General features: G+C 51.4%; 1 protein-coding gene across 8 annotated transcripts in view; it reads left to right on the top strand.

The window, feature by feature from the left end:
* GNG7 (G protein subunit gamma 7) overlaps positions 1-19875 on the top strand; it is a 209797-nt gene that overhangs the window by 143021 nt on the left and 46901 nt on the right. Inside the window, exon 3 of one of the 8 annotated variants that reach the window (XM_065535413.1) lies at positions 5359-5456. The exons of 6 other annotated variants lie outside the window; for them this stretch is intronic. The gene's annotated coding sequence lies outside the window, so the exon portion shown is untranslated. Of the gene's footprint in view, positions 1-5358; positions 5457-18527; positions 18606-19875 lie in introns of those variants that run through there. One more of the 8 variants, XM_065535414.1, reaches the window with a different exon arrangement.

The raw sequence follows: 19875 nt of genomic DNA, 5'->3' as shown, positions 1-19875 counted from the left end.
CAGTTTGGAAGCGTTCACAGTTCTGCCATCAGAACAAGGATAAGGATATAGGTAGACATCTTTGCCCACGTGTCCAACAAGGTCTTTACAATAAATTCCTAGGTACGGAATCGTCACATCAGCAGGTAGCACTTTCTCGGTTCCGACGATGCCGCCACCTTTTCTTCTCAAAATGTTGACCAGGGACCCTCTGTTATCTGTGCTGGACAGGCCCCCATTCCGCAGATCCTAGAAGACACTGGGCGTCATCAGGCTTCCATCCATGACGGTCTGAGGGGCCAGACCGTGCATTTGTTGTTGTTTGTTAAAGCTGGACAACTCCGCCGGGCACGGTGGTTCACGCCTATCATATCAGCACTTTGGAGGCCAAGGTGGGTGGATTGCTTGAGTCTAAGAGTTTGAGACCAGCCTGGACAACATAGTGAGACCCCATCTCTAAAAAAAAAAATACAAACATTAGCCAGGCATGGTGCCATGCACCTGTAATCCCAGCTACTGGGGAGGCTGAGGCAGGAGGATCAGTTGAGCTCAGGAGGTCAAGGCTGCAGTGAGCTGTGATCACACCACTGTACTCCAGCCTGGGTGACAGAGCGAGGCCCTGTCTCAAAAAATTAAAAAGCCAAACTGAACATCTCTTTTTAGGCTTGGGGGTTTGTTTCCTTGTGTGAATTGTGGGTTCACGTCCTTTACCATCTTTCCACTGTCCGAGGAGGGCTCTCTGCTCCTGGAAAACCTTCCAGTACCTTCCGCTTATGGCTGAGACTTGGCTCCTGGGCTGTCTGTCTGAAACTCCTCCTGGGGCCCACTGTGGGGCTGCATCCTTAGGGATTTAGCTTCTCCTTTGCTCCCATGATCTCAGCTAAGTGGGTGTGGAGATGCCCATTTTACAGATGGAAGAGCAGAGGTTTGCAGGTGCCGCTTCCCCACTGAACACAGGCCCCATCCACATGTGGCTGGAAAGGGAAGTTTCCTTCCTGACCTGAGGCCCAGTCGAGCTCTGTGTGTCTCCCCGTGCCTGACTGTCATAGTCCTTTTCGTGTTGCTATAAAGGAATAGAGCGGAGGCTGAGGGGTTTATCAAGCAAAGAGGTTTATCTGGTTCATAGTTCTGCAGACCATACAAGCATGCTGCCAGCATCTGCTGGGCTTCTGGTGAGGCCTCAGGAAGCTTCCACTCATGGCAGAAGGTGAAGGGGGAGCAGGCATCACATACGGCCAGAGAGGGAGCCAGAGAAAGGAGGGAGGAGGTGCCAGGCTCTTTTTAACAACCAGGTTGTCTGTGAACTAACAGAGTGAGAACTCACTCATTCCCGAGGGGAGAGCACCAAGCTATTCATGAGGCATCCACCCCCACAACCCAAATGCCGCCCACCCAGCCTCATCTCCAACACTGGGGGTCACATTTCAACGTGAGATCCGGAGGCACGAACATCGGCCCCGTGTCACTGACCTTGCTCAGGGCTATGCTGCCGGATTCTGGGATTTTGTGGTTATTTTTGTTGCCATTGTTCTAGTGTGGTGGTTCGCTGATCCTGCTCCCCAGGGGACACTGGGAGATGTCTGGTGACATTTGTGGTTTATCATGACTGGGCGATGGGTGATGTCTGGGGACATCTGTGGTTATCCTGATGGGGGTGCTGTTGGCATGGAGTGGGTGGAGGCCAGGGACGCTGCTCAGCACCCTGCAGTGCTCAGGACAGCCCCACCCCAGAGAATGGTCTGGCCACAGTGTCCACAGTGCTAAGAGGAGAGACCCTATTTAGTATAATAGCAATAAATTATCATTGCTTGCAACAAATTACCATTGCTTGCACTTTTTGTTTAAGAATGGAGATGATTGCCCTCTGTTGTGTAGCGGTTGCTGCCCCAGAGTTATGCTGCATCCTTTGTGGAACTGGACCCCAGCAGGTGCCTCATGCTGGGGCCTCTCTCATCACTGAGTTGTGTGTGTGTGTGTGTGCACCTGTGTGTATATGCATGTGTGCATTTGTGTATGTGTGTGTGCTTGTGTGTGCCTAATGGTATGTGTGTGTGCTTCTGTGTATATATTTGCTTTTGTGTATATGTGTGTGCTTCTGTATGTGTGAGCTTGTGTGTATATGTGTGTAAATATGTATATGTGTATATGTTTTTGTGCATATATCTGTATGTGTATATTTGTGTGTATTTGTATATTTGTATATGTATGTGTATGTGTATAGTGTGGATATATGTTTGCACATGAGTGTGTGTGTGCATTTGTGTGTATATTTGTGTGTATTTGCATATGTGTATATATTTGTGTGTATATGTGTGTATGCATGTGTGTATACGTGCATGTATATGTGTGTATGTGTGTATATTTGTGTGTATATGTATGTGTATATGTGTATATCTTTATGGGTATATGTGTATGTGTGTATGTGTATATATGTGTGTATGTATATGTGTGTATGTGCATGTGTCTGTGTGTAATGTGCATGTGTATGTGTATGTGCATGTGTGTGCATGTGTATATATGTGTATATGTGCACGTGTGTGCATGTGTCTATGTGTGTGTGCGCATGTGTGTATGTGTATGTATGTGTATATGTGTATGTGTGCATATGTATGTGTGTGCATGTGTATTGTATGCCTATATATGTGCATATGTGCATGTGTGTGTATAATGTATGTATGTGTACGTGTGTATATGTGTGCATATGTACATGTGTATGTAATCTGTATATGTATGTATATGTGTGTATATGCACGTATGTGTATGTGTGTATGTATATGTGTGTGCCTGTATATGTGTATATGTGCACGTGTGTGTCCATGTGTATGTGTGTATGTTTATATATGTGTGTGTATGTGCATATATGTATGTGTGTATGTTTGCATGTCTATATGTGTATGTGCATGTGTATTTATGTGTATGTATATGTTTATGTGTGTATGTATCTGTACGTGTGTATATGTGTGTATATGTGCACGTGTGTATGTGGTATATGTGGTATATGTGTATATAGGTATGTTTATGTGTATGTGTATGTGTGTGCTCACGTGTATGTGTATATGTCTAATGGGTGTATGTGCACGTGTATGTATGTATATATGTATATATGTGTATGTGTATATATGTGTGTGCATGTGTATGTGTATGTCTATATATGTGTGTATATGTGCATGTGTGTGTATATGTGTATGTATATGTGTGTAAGTGTGCATGGGTATATGTGTGTACTATTGTATGTGTATATATGTGCATGTATGTGTGTGTATGTGCACGTGTGTTTATGTGTGCATGTATATGTATATGTGCATGTGTATATATGTGTGTGCATGTGTGTACGTGTATGTGTGTATGTATATGTGTGTGCATGTGTATATGTGTGTATATGTGCATGTGTGTGTATGTATATGTATGTGTATGTGTGTGTGCGAGTGTATATGTATGTCTCTATATGTGTGTATGCACGTGTGTGTATGTGTGCTCGCATGCTTGTGACTGTCTTTGGGTGGCTGGAGTGCCTGGTGAGGTGCATTTTCCAGGAAGGCTTTGTGAACGCCCTACTTCCTGAGTTCCTGCCGAATGGCAACGCCCTTCTCTCCCTTCCATGCCTGAGTGCGTCCTGCCCGGGAACAGATGGGTGACTTCCCCATTGCCCAGCTGACATTGCCCTGCCCCCATGGAGTCTAGTGCTCTGAAGAGGAGACTTGTGACCTTTTTGGTCTCATCCTAGACCACAAGGCAGCGAGCTTTTCCTGTAAAGGGCCAAAGAGTTGCTGTTTTCGGCTCTGTGGACCAGACAGTCTCTGGCTCCACCACTCAGATCTGCCTCTGTAGCATAGAAGCATCAAAGGCAGCGCTTAAGTAGAATACTACAGAGGACACCGGCCCAGCTCAGTGGCCCATGCCTGCAATCCCAGCACTTTGGGAGGCCGAGGTGGGAGGATCCCTTGAGCTCAGGAGTTCAAGACCAGCCTGGGCAAAATGGCAAAAAAAAAAAAAAAAAAAAAAAGCAAAAATTAGCCTGTGTGATGATGTGCACCTGTAGTCCCAGCTACTCAGGAGGCTGAGGCAGGAGGGTCGCTTGAGCCCGGGAGGTGGAGGCTGTGTGAGCTATGATTGCACCACGGCACTCCAGCCTGGGTGACAGAGTGAGACCCTCTCTCGCACACACACACACACACACACACACACACACACACACACACACACACAAAATCAAGGACAACTGAGAAGAAATAAACCTGCAGATGGAGAAGGTGTGTTTTGGAGAAGCATCACTACAGAAATGATCACGGCCAAACCAGTGACTTGAACTCAAGGAGCTTCTAGAGCAGGGGTCAGCCAGAAAGGGCCCATGATGGACAGTGTGGGTTTTTTGTTATTGTTTTTGTGTTTTTGTTTTTATTTTTGAGACCGAGTCCTACTCTGTTGCCCAGGCTGGGGTGCGGTGGCGCCATCTCGGCTCGCTGGAATCTCCGCCTCCTGGATTCAAGCGATTCTCCTGCCTCGGCCTCTCGAGTAGCTGGGATTACAGGTGTGCGCCACCATGCCTGGCTGTTTTGTAATTTTAGTAGACACGGGGTTTCACCATTGTTGGTCAGGCTGTTCTCGAACTCCTGACCTCAAATGATCCGCCTGCCTCGGCCTCCCAAAGTGCTGGGATTACAGGCTGGAGTCACCATGCCCAGCGACAGTGTGTTTTTTGTAAATAAAGTTTCACTGGCACCCACCATGCCCACTCATTGAGAAATCGTCCACAACGGTTCTCCTGCCTCTGCGGCTGAGTTGAGCAGTTGCAACAGAGACCATCTGACCCACAAAGCCGGAGAAGTTTGCTCTCTGGCCTTTTATAGGAAAATGTTGCCGACTCCGGCCTCACAACCTCTATCCAGTCCTTTAGTGGTGGGGGTGGAAGGAGAAGGAGGTGTCCCCCGACCATCGCCGTGGCCCAAATTCTGGTCTGCTGTCTCGGACCCTTCCCCCGGAGCCAGGCTGAGCCGCCTCTTAGGGGTTTGTGTGAGTTTCGTGGAGCTGCTCTTACAAGATTCACAGACCCGGCCGTTTAGACACTGCAGGTTCATTCTCTCTCTGTTCTGGAGGCTGGAAGTCCAAGGCCAAGGTGTAGGCAGGGCTGGGTTCTTCCGAAGCCAGGAGGGAGAATCTGTCCCAGGGCCACTCCCGGCTCCTGGTGGTGGCTGGAGATCCTTGGCCTTCCCTGGCTTGTGGAAGTGACACCCCCAATCTCTGCCTTGTCTCCCCAGTCTCTTATCTATACAGCATTCTCTCTCCTGTGCGCATCTGTGTCCAAATGTCTCCTTTATTTATTTTATTGATTGATTGATTTGTTGATTGATTTTTGAGACAGAGTCTCGCTCTGTCACCCAGGCTGGAGTGCGGCGGCGCAATCTCGGCTCACTGCAACCTCCGCCTCCCGGGTTCAAGCGATTCTCCTGCCTCAGCCTCCTGAGTAGCTGGGACTACAGGTACGTGCTACCAGGCCCGGCTAATTTTTGTTTTTTTAGTAGAGATGGGATAGGGTCTGTCTATGTCACCCAGGCTGGAGTGCAGTGGCACAGTCATGGCTCACTGCAGCCTGGACCTCCTAGGGCTCAAGCTGTCCTCCCACTCAGCCTCCCAAGTAGCTCGTTCACAGCCACGTGCCACCACACCCAGCTAATTTTTACATTTTTTTTGCGGAGATAAGATCTTGCTATGTTGTCCAGGCTGGTCTCGTGCTCCTAGACCCAAAGGATTCTCCCACCTTGGTCTTCCCAAAGCACTGAGATTACAGGTGTGAACCACCGTGCCCAGCCTCAATTTATTTATTTTACTTATTTTATTTATTTATTTATTTATTTATTTATTTATTTATTTATTTGAGACAGAGTCTCTCTCTGTCGCCCAGGCTGGAGTGCAGTGGTGAGATCTCAGTTCACTGCGACCTTCGCTTCTCAGGCTCAAGTGATTCTCCTGCCCCAACCTCCCAAGTAACTGGGATTACAGGTGCCCGCCACCACATCCGGCTAATTTTTGTATTTTTTAGTAGAAACAGGGTTTCGACACGTTGGCCAGGCTGGTCTCGAATTCCTGACCTCAGGTGATCCACCTGCCTTGGTCTCCCAAAGTGCTGGGATTACAGGCGTGAGCCACCACGCCCAGCCTTTAATTTCCTTTAAAGTCAGAAGAATACCATCCGCCTGTCTCATATTTATTCTTCCACCAACGTGGTCATAAAGTAGTATTTTCTACGGATGGGGAATGGCAGATGTCATAATGAGACGCTGAGGGCATCTCCACCACCCTGAACAGATCCCGCTTACCATTGAGACTACCGCTGGCCCCAGTAAGGGGCTAAAACTCTCCACAAAGCAGCCAAGCTCTTTTTTTTTTTGGCTCTGTCACCCAGGCTGGAGGGCAGCGGTGCGATTTCGGCTAAATGCCACCTCCACATCCCAGGTTCAAGCGATTCTCCTGCATCAGCCTTCTAAGCAGCTGGGATTACAGGTGCACACCACCACGCCCGCCTAATTTTTGTTTTTAGCAGAGTAGGGGTTTCACCATGCTGGCCAGGCTGGTCTCGAACTCCTGACCTCGGGCGACCCACCCACCTCGGCCTCCCAAAGTGCTGGGATTACAGGTGTAAGCTACTGCGCCTGGCCTCAAGGCCATTTTTGACTCGACTCTGGCCTGGCTCCGGCCACCCGGCCCCCTGCCCCTGCACTCTTCCACACCCACGTCCCAGCTCTGAACTCAGGGTGTTGCCCAGGCCTCTGCACACAGTCAGCCCCCACAGCCTTTCCAACTCCATATCCGCACCCGCGCCGCCCCTCTGGGATAGGACATTGTCTCTGCCGTGACTTCTCTCTTTATGCCTTTTTTCCTCCTTAACTGAAATGTAATTCACATACTATAGAACTCGCCCATTGAAGTGATGCAATTTAATGTTTTTAGTATGTTCACAGGGTTGGGCAACCATTACCACTATCAGACCAGGACATTCCTTCCCCCTGAAGGAAACCCCAACCCCATTAGCGGTCACTTTCTATCCCCTCCCCCAGCCACCGGCACCCACGCATCCGCTTCCAGCCTCTGTGGTGGGCCTGTCCTGGACATTTCATAGAAATGGAATCACACGGCTGGGCGCGGTGGCTCACGCCTGTAATCCTCACATTTTGGGAGGCCGAGGCAGGTAGATCACCTGAGGTCAGGAGTTCGAGACCAGCCTGGCCAACATGGTGAAACCCTCGTCTCTACTAAAAATACAAAAATTAGCTGGGCGTGGTGCCACACGCCTGTAGTCCCAGCTACTTGGGAGGCTGAGGCATGAGGATCACTTGAACCCGGGAGGTGGAGCTTGCAGTGAGCTGAGATTGTGCCACTGCACTCCAGCCTGGGCAATTGAGTGAGACTCCGTCTCAAAAAAAAAATGGGATCACACACTGCATGGCCTTTTATGTCTGGCTTTTCTCACTGAGCGTGATGTCCTCAAGGTGCATCCATACTATGGCCTGTGTCCGAGCCTCCTTCCTTTGATGGCTGAATACTCTTCCATTAAACGAATGGACCATATTGTGCTTATCTATTCATCCGTTCACGGGCATCTGGGCTGTTTGCAATTTTGCCTGTTATGACTCATGCATCTGTGAACTTTCCTATACAAGTTTCTGTGTAAACCTAACTTTCATTTCCCTTGGGCAGATACTTAGGCCTGGAATTACTGGGTCACATGAAAACTGTGTTTAACCTTTTGAGGAACTGCCAGTCCTTAACTTCAGAGGCTGTTCATCTCTGCAGCTCAGGGTTCTGCAGATACAGCCTGGGCATGTGTCACATCTGGCCCTCTGCTTGTTTTTACAAATAAAGTTTTATTGGCACACGGCCCCACCCACTCATTTACATATAATCCATGACTGCTTTCTCACTACTTGGGCAGAGATAAACAGTGTCCACAGAGACCTTCTGGCCCCCAGATTCAAAGTGTCTACTCTCTGATCGTTTACAGAAAAGGTGTGCTCATGATCTACCACCTGTGACATCCAAGGTAATTGGCTATTTGTGGGTCTTAATCCCTCCTTAAAAGTAAAATAAAAATAAATAAATAAAATAAAAAGAATGCTTCCTTTCCCCTCACCATCTGCACAGAAAACTCCGTAAGGGCGGAATTTGATCTTTTAATTTTTAAATTGTTGTTTTCTACTATCGTTTATCTATTTATTTTTAATTTTTAATTTTATTTATTTTTATTTTTTGACAGCGTCTCTGTTGCTTAGGCTGGAGTGCAGTGTTGCAATCTCGGCTCACTGCAACCTCCGCCTCCCCAGTTCAAGCAATTCTCCTGCCTCACCCTCCCGAGTAGCTGGGATTACAGGTGCCCGCTACCACGCCCAGCTAATTTTTGTATTTTTAGTAGAGATGGGGTTTCGCCATGTTGGCCAGGCTGGTCTCCAACTCCTGACCTCAGATGATCCACCTGCCCTGGCCTCCCAGAGTGCTGGGATTACAGGCATGAGCCACCACGCCTGGCCGCTACCATGGTGTAAAATGTTTGCACACATCATTCCTCCCGTCCCCCACAGAAGCACTGAGGACATTAGACTCTGGGGCCGCTTCCTGTAGGACCCAGGGCTGGCCTCACACAGGCTCCACCCTGAGCTGCTGGTAACTGTCACCTGAAGTCTTAACTGCCCTGTGCCCAGCACACCCCAGACCACTTAATCAGGTTCTTCCGGGTGGGACGGGCCTCCCCCAGTGATTGCAGGGTTTAGGAACCCTGGGTGAACTGGTTCCTAATCCTAAATTTCTGCAGTTCTCATGGATTCAGTCCCGGAGGGAAGGAACCAACCGACCCTTCCTTCGACGCACACAGCTTTGGTTTTTGTTTTGTTTTTGTTTTTGTTTCTGAGATGGAGTCTGTCTCTATTGCCCAGGCTATCGTGCAATGGCGTGATCTTGGCTCACTGCAACCTCCGCCTCTTGGGTTCAAGCGATTCTCTTGCCTCAGCCTCCCAAGTAGCTGGAATTACAGGCATGTGCCACCACGTCCAGCTAATTTTTGTATTTTTTTTAGTAGAGACGGGGTTTCACCATGTGGGCCAGGCTGGTCTCGATCTCCTGACCTCAGGATCCACCCGCCTCGGCCTCCTACAGCACTGGGATGACAGGCATGAGCCACTGCACCCAGCCTGATCTTTTAATTTTTAAATTGTTGTTTTCTACTATCATTTATTTATTTATTTATTTATTTATTATTTTTTATTTTAATTTAACTTTTTGTTTTAGACAGAGTCTCGCTGTGTCACCCAGGCTGGAGTGCAGTGGTGTGATCTCGGCTCACTGCAAGCTCCGCCTTCCCGATTCAAGCGATTCTCCTGCCTCAGCCTCCCGAGTAGCTGGGATTATAGGCGTGGGTCACCACTTTCAGCTTTTTGTCTTTTTTCAGTAGAGAGCGGGTTTCACCATGTGGGCCAGGCTGGTTTCGATCTCCTGACCTCAGGATCCACCCGCCTCGGCCTCCCAAAGTGCTGGGATGACAGGCATGAGCCACCGCGCCCGGCGCAGCTGTGGTTTTTGAGCCTGCAGGGCGCACGCATTGTGTGAGGGTTGTACATGTTTTCTGCTCTTCCCACGTACTCTGAGCCCATGATTCCAATAGGAAGGCGTCGTCCTCTCCACCTCAGGGTCTTCCGTTGTCACGGCTACAGAGAAACACAGAAGCTCTGCTGATATTTTATTGTATTTATTTCATTTCGTTCCATTTCGAGAAAGGGTCTCACCATGTTGACCAGGGTGGTCTCAACCTCCTAGTCTCAAGTGGTCCTCCTGCCTCAGCCTCCCAAAGTGCTGGGATTGCAGGCATGAGCCACTGCATCTGGCCTGATTCCTTTTTTTTTTTTTTTTTTAATGACCAATGTATTATTTCCTAGGGTGCCATGCACATTACTACAGATTGCAGGGCTTTAAATAAAAGACATTTTATAACAGTCTCCTCTCCCAGTTCTGGAGGCCAAAAGTCTGAGATCAAGGTGTCTGCAGGGCTGGGCTCCCTCCAGAGACTCCAGGGGCAGGGTTCTTCCTGTTTCTCCCAGCTTCTGGGGGCTCTAGCAGTCTTTGGCTGGTGGCCGTGTCACTCCAGTCTCCGCCTCCATCCCCACACAGCCGTGTCGTCTCCTCTGCGCCTCTAAATCTCTCCTTCTTGGTGTTTGTTTGTTTTGAGACAGAGTGGCGCTCTGCCACCCAAGCTAGAGTGCAGTGGCACCATCTTGGCTCACTGCAGCCCCCACCTCTTGGGTTCAAGCAATTCTCATGCCTCAGCCTCCCAAGTAGCTGAGACTACAGGCGTACGCCTGGCTAACTTTTGTATTTTTGGTAGAGATGGGATTTCACCATGTTGGCCAGGCTGGTCTCGAACTCCTGGCCTGAAGCGATCCTCCTGCCTTGGCCTCCCAAAGTTCTGGGTTTACAGGTGTGAGCCACCGAATTTGGCCTGTGTCTCTCCTTCTTAAAAGGACACCAGTCATTGGATTTAAGGCCCACCCTACAAACAGGATGATGATTTCATCCCAAGATCCCTATCATCTTCCGTCTGCAGAGCCCCTGTCTCTGAGAAGGTTACATGCCGAGCTTCCAAGAGGATGTGAGCTTTTGCTGGATGCTATTCAACCCCCTGCATTCAATACACATGCTTTTTCTTGAGTTGAAAATTACCTACACTTAAACAGGAGCCCGCCCTTACACACACGAATGCCATTCTCATTTGGCTAACCATCCTTTGATTTTTTTCTTGCTGTTTCCCCCACCCCACCCAACCCCCAAATACCGCCTTCACGGTCTCCTCCATTCCCAGATTTGCAATGCTGCTGTGTTGTTTATGGATGAGCTTCAGATCCTCTCTGGACCAAGGAAGCTTGGGTGGGAAGGTTTAAATAACTCGACAGTTGACCATTAGGCTAAAAATTCACTTAAAATGAGCCCACTGAAGGGTTCAAAAGTGTGACCTGGGCTGGGTGTGGTGGCTCATGCCCATCATCCCAGCACTTTGGGAGGCCGAGGTGGACGGATCACTTGAGGTCAGGAATTCAAGACCGGCCTGACCAACATGGCGAAAGCCCATCTCTACTAAAAATCCCAAAATTAGCCAGGCGTGGTGGTGCACACCCGCAGTTCCAGCTACTATAGGGAGACTGAGGCAGGAGAATCACTTGAACCCAGGAGTCAGAGGTTGCAGTGAGCCAAGATCGTGCCAGTGCACTCCAGCCTGGGCGACAGAAATGAAACCTATCTCAAAACAAAACAAAACAAAAGTGTGACCTCTGTAATGCTTGGGAGCGGTTCTCTTGGGAGCCTGAGTAGAGTGTGGGGACATTTCTGGTAGTCACAACTACGGGGTGCTCCCAACATGGAGTGGGTGGAGGCCAGGGACGCTGCTCAGCACCCTACAGTGCCGAGGACGGCCCCACCCCAGAGAACGATCCAGCCCCAGTGTCCAGAATACAGCGAGGGAGAGTCCTGTGTTCGTTATTTGAAAAATACTGAATCTGTCTCTTGCTTACACTGGACGCTGGAAAATAAACTCCGATGGGGCCAATGGGGTAAACCAGGGGGACCCCGAGCTCCTGGGACTCTCCTCTCTCTCTCCCCGCTCAGGGTGTGGATTTCAATGTGTGCAGCCTTCTGGGAACTCAGCAGAGTCTCTTGGGGGTCTGTGGAATCCCCTAAGATTCCAGTGTAGCCCGGGAGCGATTCTGCCGCCGCCACCAGGGCACGCTCGGTCATGTCTGGGGGCATCTGCTCCTGGCATGGAGTGCGTGGAGGTCGGGGACGCTGCTCAGCACCCTGCAGTGCCCAGGACGGCCCCACCCCAGAGAACAATCCAGCCCCAATGTCCAGAATAGAGTGGGAGAGCCCTGTGTTCATTATTTGAAAAATATTGGGCCAGGCACGGTGGCTCACGCCTGTAATCCCAGCACTTTGGGAGGCCAAGGCCGGCAGATCACGAGGTCAGGAGATCGAGACCATCCTGGCTAACACGGTGAAACCCCGTCTCTACTAAAATACAAAAAGTTAGCCGGGCGAGGTGGCGGGCGCCTGTAGTCCCAGCTGCCCGGGAGGCTGAGGCAGGAGAATGGCGCGAACCCGGGAGGCGGAGCCTGCAGTGAGCCGTGATCCAGCCTGGGCGACAGAGACTCTGTCTCAAAAAAAAAAAAAAAAAAAAGAAAGAAAAATATTCAATCTGTCTCTTGCTCACACTGGACACCAGAATAAACTCCAATGGGGCCAATGGTGAAAACCAGGGGACCCCAGCTCCTAGGACTCACCACCTCTCTCTCTCCCCACTCAGGGTGTGGATTTCAGTGTGTGCAGCCTCCTGGGAACTCGGCAGGGCAGAGGATCGTGAGACGCAGTCTCTTGGGGGTCTGTGGAATCCCCTAAGATTCCAGTGTAGCCCGGGAGCGGTTCTGCCCCCGCCACCAGGGTACACTCTGGTCATGTCTGGGGGCATCTGCTCCTGGCATGGAGTGCGTGGAGGTCGGGGACACTGCTCAGCACCCTGCAGTGCCCAGGACAGCCCCACCCCAGAGAAGGATCTGGCCCCACTGTCCACAGTGCCCAGGGGGAAAAACCCTGTTGTAGGTATTAAAAGAGAGTGTAGCTTTCAGCTGAAGAGAAATCATGAGTGTTAGTCATTTAAAAGAAAAGGAAAAGGGGCGGGGTGAGGTGGCTCACGCCTGTGATCCCAGCACTTTGGGAGGCTGAAGCAGGAGAATCGCTTGAACCCGGGAGGCGGAGGTTGCAGTGAGCGGAGATGGCGCCACTGCAATCCAGCCTGGGTGACAGAGCCTGACTCTATCTCAAGAAAAAAAAAAGAGAAAAGAAAAAGGAGCCCACTGTAGATGTGTGTTCCTGGGGCTGAGCAGGTGGGGACCCCGGCAGCTCCCGGGCTGCGGTGACTCAGGGCTCCGGCTCTGTGTGAACCTGCAAATCCCAAGGGTGTTACTGCAAACCCCTGAGTGGGTGGAGGGCACGAATGCCTGCCCCCGACCCCGGTTTCTTTCTGAGAAGCAGAATGCAGAGAAACTTCTCAGAGAAATGTCGGAGGAAGGGGATTACCCGCCGGTCTCCCAGAAGAGCCTGCGAAGCTCAGAAACAGGGCTTCCTGTTTCTCGGGTCGACCCGGGGCAGCTGCCTCTGCTGGGCACTTTGCTGTCAGGCGCTTTTCAGAGTGCAAAGAAGAGAAAGAAGCCAGCGTCTTTTCTTTTTTTTTAAACAGAGTTTCGCCTTTGTCGCCCAGGCTGGAGTACATTGGTGCAATCTCGGATCACTGCAACCTCTGCCTCCCGGGTTCAGGCGATTCTCCTGCCTCAGCCTCCTGAGTAGCTGGGATCACAGGCACCCGCTGCCATGCCTGGCTGATTTTTTTTTTCTAATATATATATTTTTAGTAAAGACGGGGTTTCACCATGTTGGCCAGACTGGTCTTAAACTCCTGACCTCAGGTGATCCACCCGCCTCGGCCTCCCAAAGTGCTGGGATTACAAGCATGAGCCACCGCACCCGGCTAACCAGTGTCATTTGTATCCTCCTGAGAGAGGCTCTTGTGGGGATTGTGTGTCCAAGAGTGCTGAGAGCCGGGAAGGTCAAGGACCCAGGCTGGGGTGCAGAGAGAAAGGGACGGGGGAGGGCAGGGCCCTTCCTGGGCACACAATGGCAGCAGTGCTGATGGAACCACAACTGCGACAGGACCTAACCAGGGTCTCCCCAGGGCACCATGGATATTGGGGCCTGGGGTGGGACCGACCTGGGCACTGCAGGGTGCTGACAGCGTCCCTGGCCTCCACCCACTCCATGCCAGGGGCACCCCCCGTCATGACAACCACAGCTGTCCCCAGACATTGCCTAATGTCCTCTGGGAGCAGAGTCATCCTGGTTGAGCCCCCCTGGGTTATGGGATTCCACAGACCCCCAAGAGACTCTGCGTCCCATGATCTTCTGCTCCACTGAGGTCCCAGGAGGCTGCACACATGAAATCCACACCCTGAGTGGGGAGGGAGAGAGGAGGTGAATCACAGGAGCTGCGGGTCCCCCTGGTTTACACCGTCTGCTCCATCGGGAGCTTATTCTGGTGCCTACTGTGAACAGAAATTGTACTCAATTGTTTTCCCAAATAATTTTTTTTTTTTTTGGACAGTCTCCCTCTGTCACCCAGGCTGGAGTACAGTGGTGCGATCTCGGCTCACTGCAACCTCCGCCTCCCAGGTTCAGGCAGTTCTCCTGCCTCAGCCTCCTAAGTACCTGGGATTACAGGCATGCACCACCACGCCTAGCTAATTTTTGTATTTTTAGTAGAGACAGGGTCTCCTCATGTTGGCCAGGCTGGTCTCAAACTCCTGACATCAAGTGATCCACCCACCTCGGCCTCCCAAAGTGCTGGGATGACAGGTGTGAGCCACCGCGCCCAGCCTTTTCCCAAATAATGAATTCAGGGTCTCCCCTGGGCCCTGTGGACATCAGGGCTGGATCCTTCTCTGGAGTAGTGCCGTCCTGGGCAACGCAGCATTGCCCCATGCCAGGAGCACCCCCAAGTCAGGACAACCACAATGTCCCCAGCCACCACCCAGGGTCCCCTGGGGGCAGGGCTACTCCCAGGTGAGAATCACTGCCTCAAGGGAAGGGCTGGGTGGGACACAGAAATAAGGTGTGGAGGTACGGGGGTCCTGCGTGGGCCCCCTAAGGCAGGTCGGACCTCCTCTCCTGAGAGTCAACCCTGGGGGCCGGTGGGAGACAGACCTGTGGGATGGGTGATGTGGGGGTCCAAGGCGGTCCCCTCCTTCCTGCCACCAGCCAGGCCTCGTGGTGGGTGCCTGGCCAGGCTAGGCCCTGAGCACACTGAGGAGGTGCGAGGGACAGGCTGGGTTTGTACTGTAACCCCCCTCATCATTCATGGAGTCCGTATTTGCAAATTCGCTGGCTTGATGGTGTGTATTTGTGAACCCCAAATCAGTGCCTGGGGCACTTTTCCCTCTCATCCTGGGACACGCGCAGAGACAGAAATTAGTTGTGGGCGTGCGTTCCCTGAGCGGAGGCCACGCTCCGCCCTCCCGTTTCCCCTCCCAGGTGGACGGCGTCCTCATTACTGTCAAGCGAGAGCCTCGGGGTTTGCGTTTTTCTGCTTTTTGGTGATTTTGCTGTTTGCAGTGGTCCCAGGCATCGTGCTGAGGCCCCTTCTCGTCTCCCTTGGGGCCTCGTGCAGGAACCAGTAGGTGAGAGAAGTTTCGCTCAGGCAGGAGTGAGAGAGCAGCTGCCCCGTTCAACCCTCGTGTCATTGACAGGCATTCAGGAAGGCGCCTTTGGGCCGGGCGCGTGGCTCACGCCTGTCATCACAGCACTTCGGGAGGCTGAGGCAGGTGGATCATCCGAGGTCGGGAGTTCAAGACCAGCCTGGTCAACATGGCGAAACCCTGTCTCTACTAAAAATACAAAAATCAGCCAGGCACAGTGGCTCACGCCTGTCATCCCAGCACTTTGGGAGGCTGAGGTGGGCGGATCACAAGGTCAAGAGATCGAGACCAGCCTGGCCAACATAGTGAAACCCCATCTCTACTAAAAATACAAAAATCAGCTGGGCGCAGTGGCTCACACCTGTCATCCCAGCACTTTGGGAGGCCGAGTCAGGCAGATCACCTGAGGTCGGGAGTTCAAGACCAGCCTGGCCAACATGGTGAAACCCAGTCTCTACTAAAAATACAAAATTAGCCAGGCGTGGTGGTACATACCTGTAATCCCAGCTACTCAGGAGGCTGAGGCAGGAGAATAGCTTGAACCCGGGAGGCGGAAGTTGCAGTGAGCTGAGATCATGCCACTACACTGCACTCCAGCCTGGCGACAGAGTGAGACTCCATCTCAAAAAAAAAAAAAAAAAAAAGAAGGCGTCTTTGAAAGGAAACACACAGGCTGGGCATAGGGGCTCACACCTGGAATCCCAATGGTTTAGGAGGCTGAGGCAGGGGAATCCCTTGAGCCCAGAAGTTCAAGATCAGCCTGGGCAGGCCACATAGCGAGACCTTATCTCTACAAAAAATACAAAAATTAGTCGGGCACGGTGGCTCATGCCTATAATCCCAGCACTTTGGGAGGCCGAGGTGGGTGGATCTCGAGGATCAAGAGATTGAGACCAGCCTGACCAACATGGAGAAACCCTGTCTCTACTAAAAATACAAAATTAGCTGGGCATGGTGGCGCATGCCTGTGATCCCAACTACTTGGGAGGCTGAGGCAGGAGAATCACTTGAACCCGGGAGGCAGAGGTCGCTGTGAGCTGAGATCTCGCCACTGCACTCCAGTCTGGATGACAGGCCGAGGCTCGGTCTCAAAAAATATATGTAAATAAATAAATACAAAAATTAGGCCGGGCGCAGCAGCTCATGCCTGTAATCTCAGCTACTCGGGAGGCTGAGGCAGGAGAATCTCCTGAACCCGGGAGACGAAGGTTGCAGTGAGCCGAGATCCGCCATTGTACTCCAGACTGTACAACAAGAGTCAAACTCCATCTTGGGGAAAAAAAAAAATAGCCAAATATGGTGGCGGGTGCCTGTAATCCCAGCTACTCCAGAGGCCAAGGCAGGAGAATCACTTGAGCCTAGGAGACTGACGCTGCAGTGAGCTGAGATTGCGCCATTGCACTCCAGCCTGGGCAACAGAGTGAGACCCTGTCTCCAAAAAAAAAATAGAAACACACACAGAACAAGGTCATGTATTGATCAGATGAAGCAAAGGAAAGTTTCCTGAAACTCAAAGGAAACTAACCCTGCAAAAATATTCTCTAGGAGCAATGATTCATATTCGCAAACTCAGTTTTTATGGTGACTTCACAGAACAGAACTACCACAAATAATGAGAATCAAATCAACTGTGTATATATCTATGTGTATATATGTGTGTGTCTATATGTGTGTGTGTGTGTGTGTGTATATATATATATATCTTCTTTGTGACTATGAAAGGAATATTACTGGCCGGGCGTGGTGGCTCACACTTGTAATCCCAGCACTTTGGGAGGCCAAGGTGGGGGGATCACTTGAGGTCAGGAGTTTGAGACCAGCCTGACCAACAGGGTGAAACCCCGTCTCTACTAAAAATACAAAAAATAGCCAAGCGTGGTGGTTGGCTGCCTGTAATCCCAGCTACTTGGGAGACTGAGGCAGAAGAATTGCTTGAGCCCAGAAGGCAGAGGTTGCAGTGAACTGAGATCGCGCCACCGCACTCCAGCCTGGATGACAGAATGACACCTGTCTCAAAAAAATAAAATAAAAAGGAAAGAAAGAGAGAAGAAAGAAAGAAAGAAAGAAAGAAAGAAAGAAAGAGAGAGAGAGAGAGAGAAAGAAAAGAAAAGAAAAGAAAAGAAAAAAGAAAAGAAAAGAAAAGAGAAAGAGAGAGAGAGAAAGGAAGGAAGAGAAAGTTACATAACTTCATTTTGCAGAATCTGAGAGTCACATAAGGAGAGGAAAATCGTCCACAATCCCAGTGCTTTATCCTTTCCCCAGACTTCTACATACACACTCTTATTTTTAAAAATTGAGGTTCTATACACGGTTTGATCATCTACCTTTAAAACCTTTTTTGCTGGCCAGGTGCAGTGGCACATACCTGTCATCCCAGCACTTTAGGAGGCCAAGGTGGGAGGATCGCTTGAGCCCAGGAATTTGAGACCGGCCTGGGCAACATGGCAAAACCCTGTCTCTACAAGAATAAAAATTAGGTGGGTGTGGTGGCATGCGCCTGTAGTCTCAGCTACTCAGGAGGCTGAGGAGGGAGGATCACTTGAGCCCAGGAGGTTGAGGCTGCAGTGAGCTGTGATCATGCCATTGCACTCCAGCCTGGGAAACAGACCCTATCTCAAAAAAAAAAAAAAAAAAGGACACGGTGCCCATCAGATCAGTGGCAAGGATAATGAAAATAATACAGTGTGCTGAGGAAAAGCGGTATTTCCAGCCACCTAAAAGTAAGCCTGAAAGGCCAGGTGCAGTGGCTCACGCCTGTAATCCCAGCTCTTTCGGAGGCCAAGGTGGGTGGATCACAAGGTCAGGAGATCGAGACCAACCTGGCTAACACGGTGAAACCCCGTCTCTACTAAAAATATAAAAAATTACCCAGGCGTGGTGTCCAGTGCCTGTAGTCCCAACTACTTGGGAGGTTGAGGCGGGAGAATCACTTGAACCAGGGAGGCAGAGGTTGCAGTGAGCCGAGATTGCTCTACTGCACTCCAGCCTGGGTGACAGAGCAAAACTCCATCTCAAAGAAAAAAAAAGTGAGCCTGAGAGAGAAATGCACCGAGTCACCCATCAGAATGAGGAGCTGTGGTTCCCTGGTCAAGGGCCATGGCCTGGGACGGGGTCAAAGTCCTGTGGGTTCTGAGGCTGACCCAGGGCTGCAGGTGAGGTGGCCCCAGCATCCTCGGTCACTGTCCTGATTTTATGGATCAGGAGCTGAGGTCACACCGGGCTGGCCTGGGCACGTCACACTTACTCAGAGTTTGTGACGGGTCAGAAGTCTAATTTCCCGTCTTTCTCTATCACGGTCCTGGAACCGTGCTGCTGCTCCATTCGCTGACCCGGCCGGGTGGAGCCTCTGAGTCTTCTGTGAGTGCAGGCGCCTTTGGGCGGGAGGGAGGAAAATTCCTGCAGCCCCTCGTTTCTTGAGTTGGTGCGTGTTTACTAGCAGGACCTTGCTTTAGATGCAGGACTGGGTGGAGGCTCTTGCTCCTGCGTGCATGTGTGTGTGAACGTGTGTGTGCACGTGTGTGTGTGCACTTGTGTGTGTCTGTGTGTGCACGTGTCTGTGTGTGCATGCAAATGTGTATGCATGTGTGTCTTGTGTGTACACGTGCGTGTCTGTGTGCGTGTGTCTGTGTGCGTGTGTGTGCATGTGTGCATGTGTACAGTGCACGTGTGTGCACGTGCATGTGTGCGTGTGTGTGAGTGTGCATGTGTGCATGTCTGTGTGTGTGTGAGTGTATGATGTGTTTGCATGTGTGTGCATGCAAATGTGTGTGCATGTGTGTGTCTTGTGTACATGTGCGTGTCTGTGTGTGTGAGTATGCATGTGTGTGCGTGTGTCTGTGTGTGGGCATGTGTGTGAGTATGCGTGTGTGTGCATGCATGTGTGCCTGTGTGTGTAGAGGTGGGAGGGGAGGCAGTCCCCTGGATGTCTGTAGGTCACTAAGAGGTCAGGGATCGCACACGGAGTGATTCTGCCCCCCAGGGGACCCTGGGCTGTGTCTGGGGACATTTGTGGCCAACACAGCTGTGGGTGCTCCTGGCATGGAGCAGGTGGAGGCCAGGGGCGCTGCTCAGCACCCCGCAGAGCCCAGGATGGTCCCGCCCCAGAGAACAATCCGGCGCTGGTGTCCGTAATGCTAGGTGTAGAGAGAGACCCTGGCTTAGGAGAAGGTGACCCCAGCCACCGCCTTCCTGCAGCTGAGACCTGGGAGCCTCCGGAAAAGGCAGGATTCGCCCTCCCCGGCTGGGCTGAAGGTGGGGAGGCTTCCCGCCGACCTCAGCTTCCTTGGCCTGGGATGCAGCCCCGGGGCGCAGGGCTGCTGAGAAAGTGTCGTGTGTGCGTCGCCCGACTCCAGCCCAGGACAGCAGCCATGTGGCTCTTCTTTGTGTCGGTGGAAAAAAACCCATCGGTGGGTGGAAACAGCAAATGTTTCTGAAGGAAGAGGGGCTGGGCCTGCTTCGGAGACCACAGGGGCCCTTCAGGGCAGGAGGGAAACAGCCTCGGCCACGTGAACCCGGCCTAGCCCGGCCTTGAGCAGCTCAGGAGGTTGGGCCTGGGTTGGGCCCAGTGCAGGGGGCGTCTGCTGACCTCGCCGGGCAAGGCCACTGCAGGGTGAGCCTCGCTACGCAG

The sequence above is a fragment of the Macaca fascicularis genome, chromosome 19, assembly GCF_037993035.2.
Source record: "Macaca fascicularis isolate 582-1 chromosome 19, T2T-MFA8v1.1".
In the NCBI taxonomy this organism is placed as follows: Eukaryota; Metazoa; Chordata; class Mammalia; order Primates; family Cercopithecidae; genus Macaca; species Macaca fascicularis.
The sequence above is the reverse complement of the archived record's forward strand: the minus strand, read 5'-3'. Positions and strand labels throughout refer to the sequence as shown.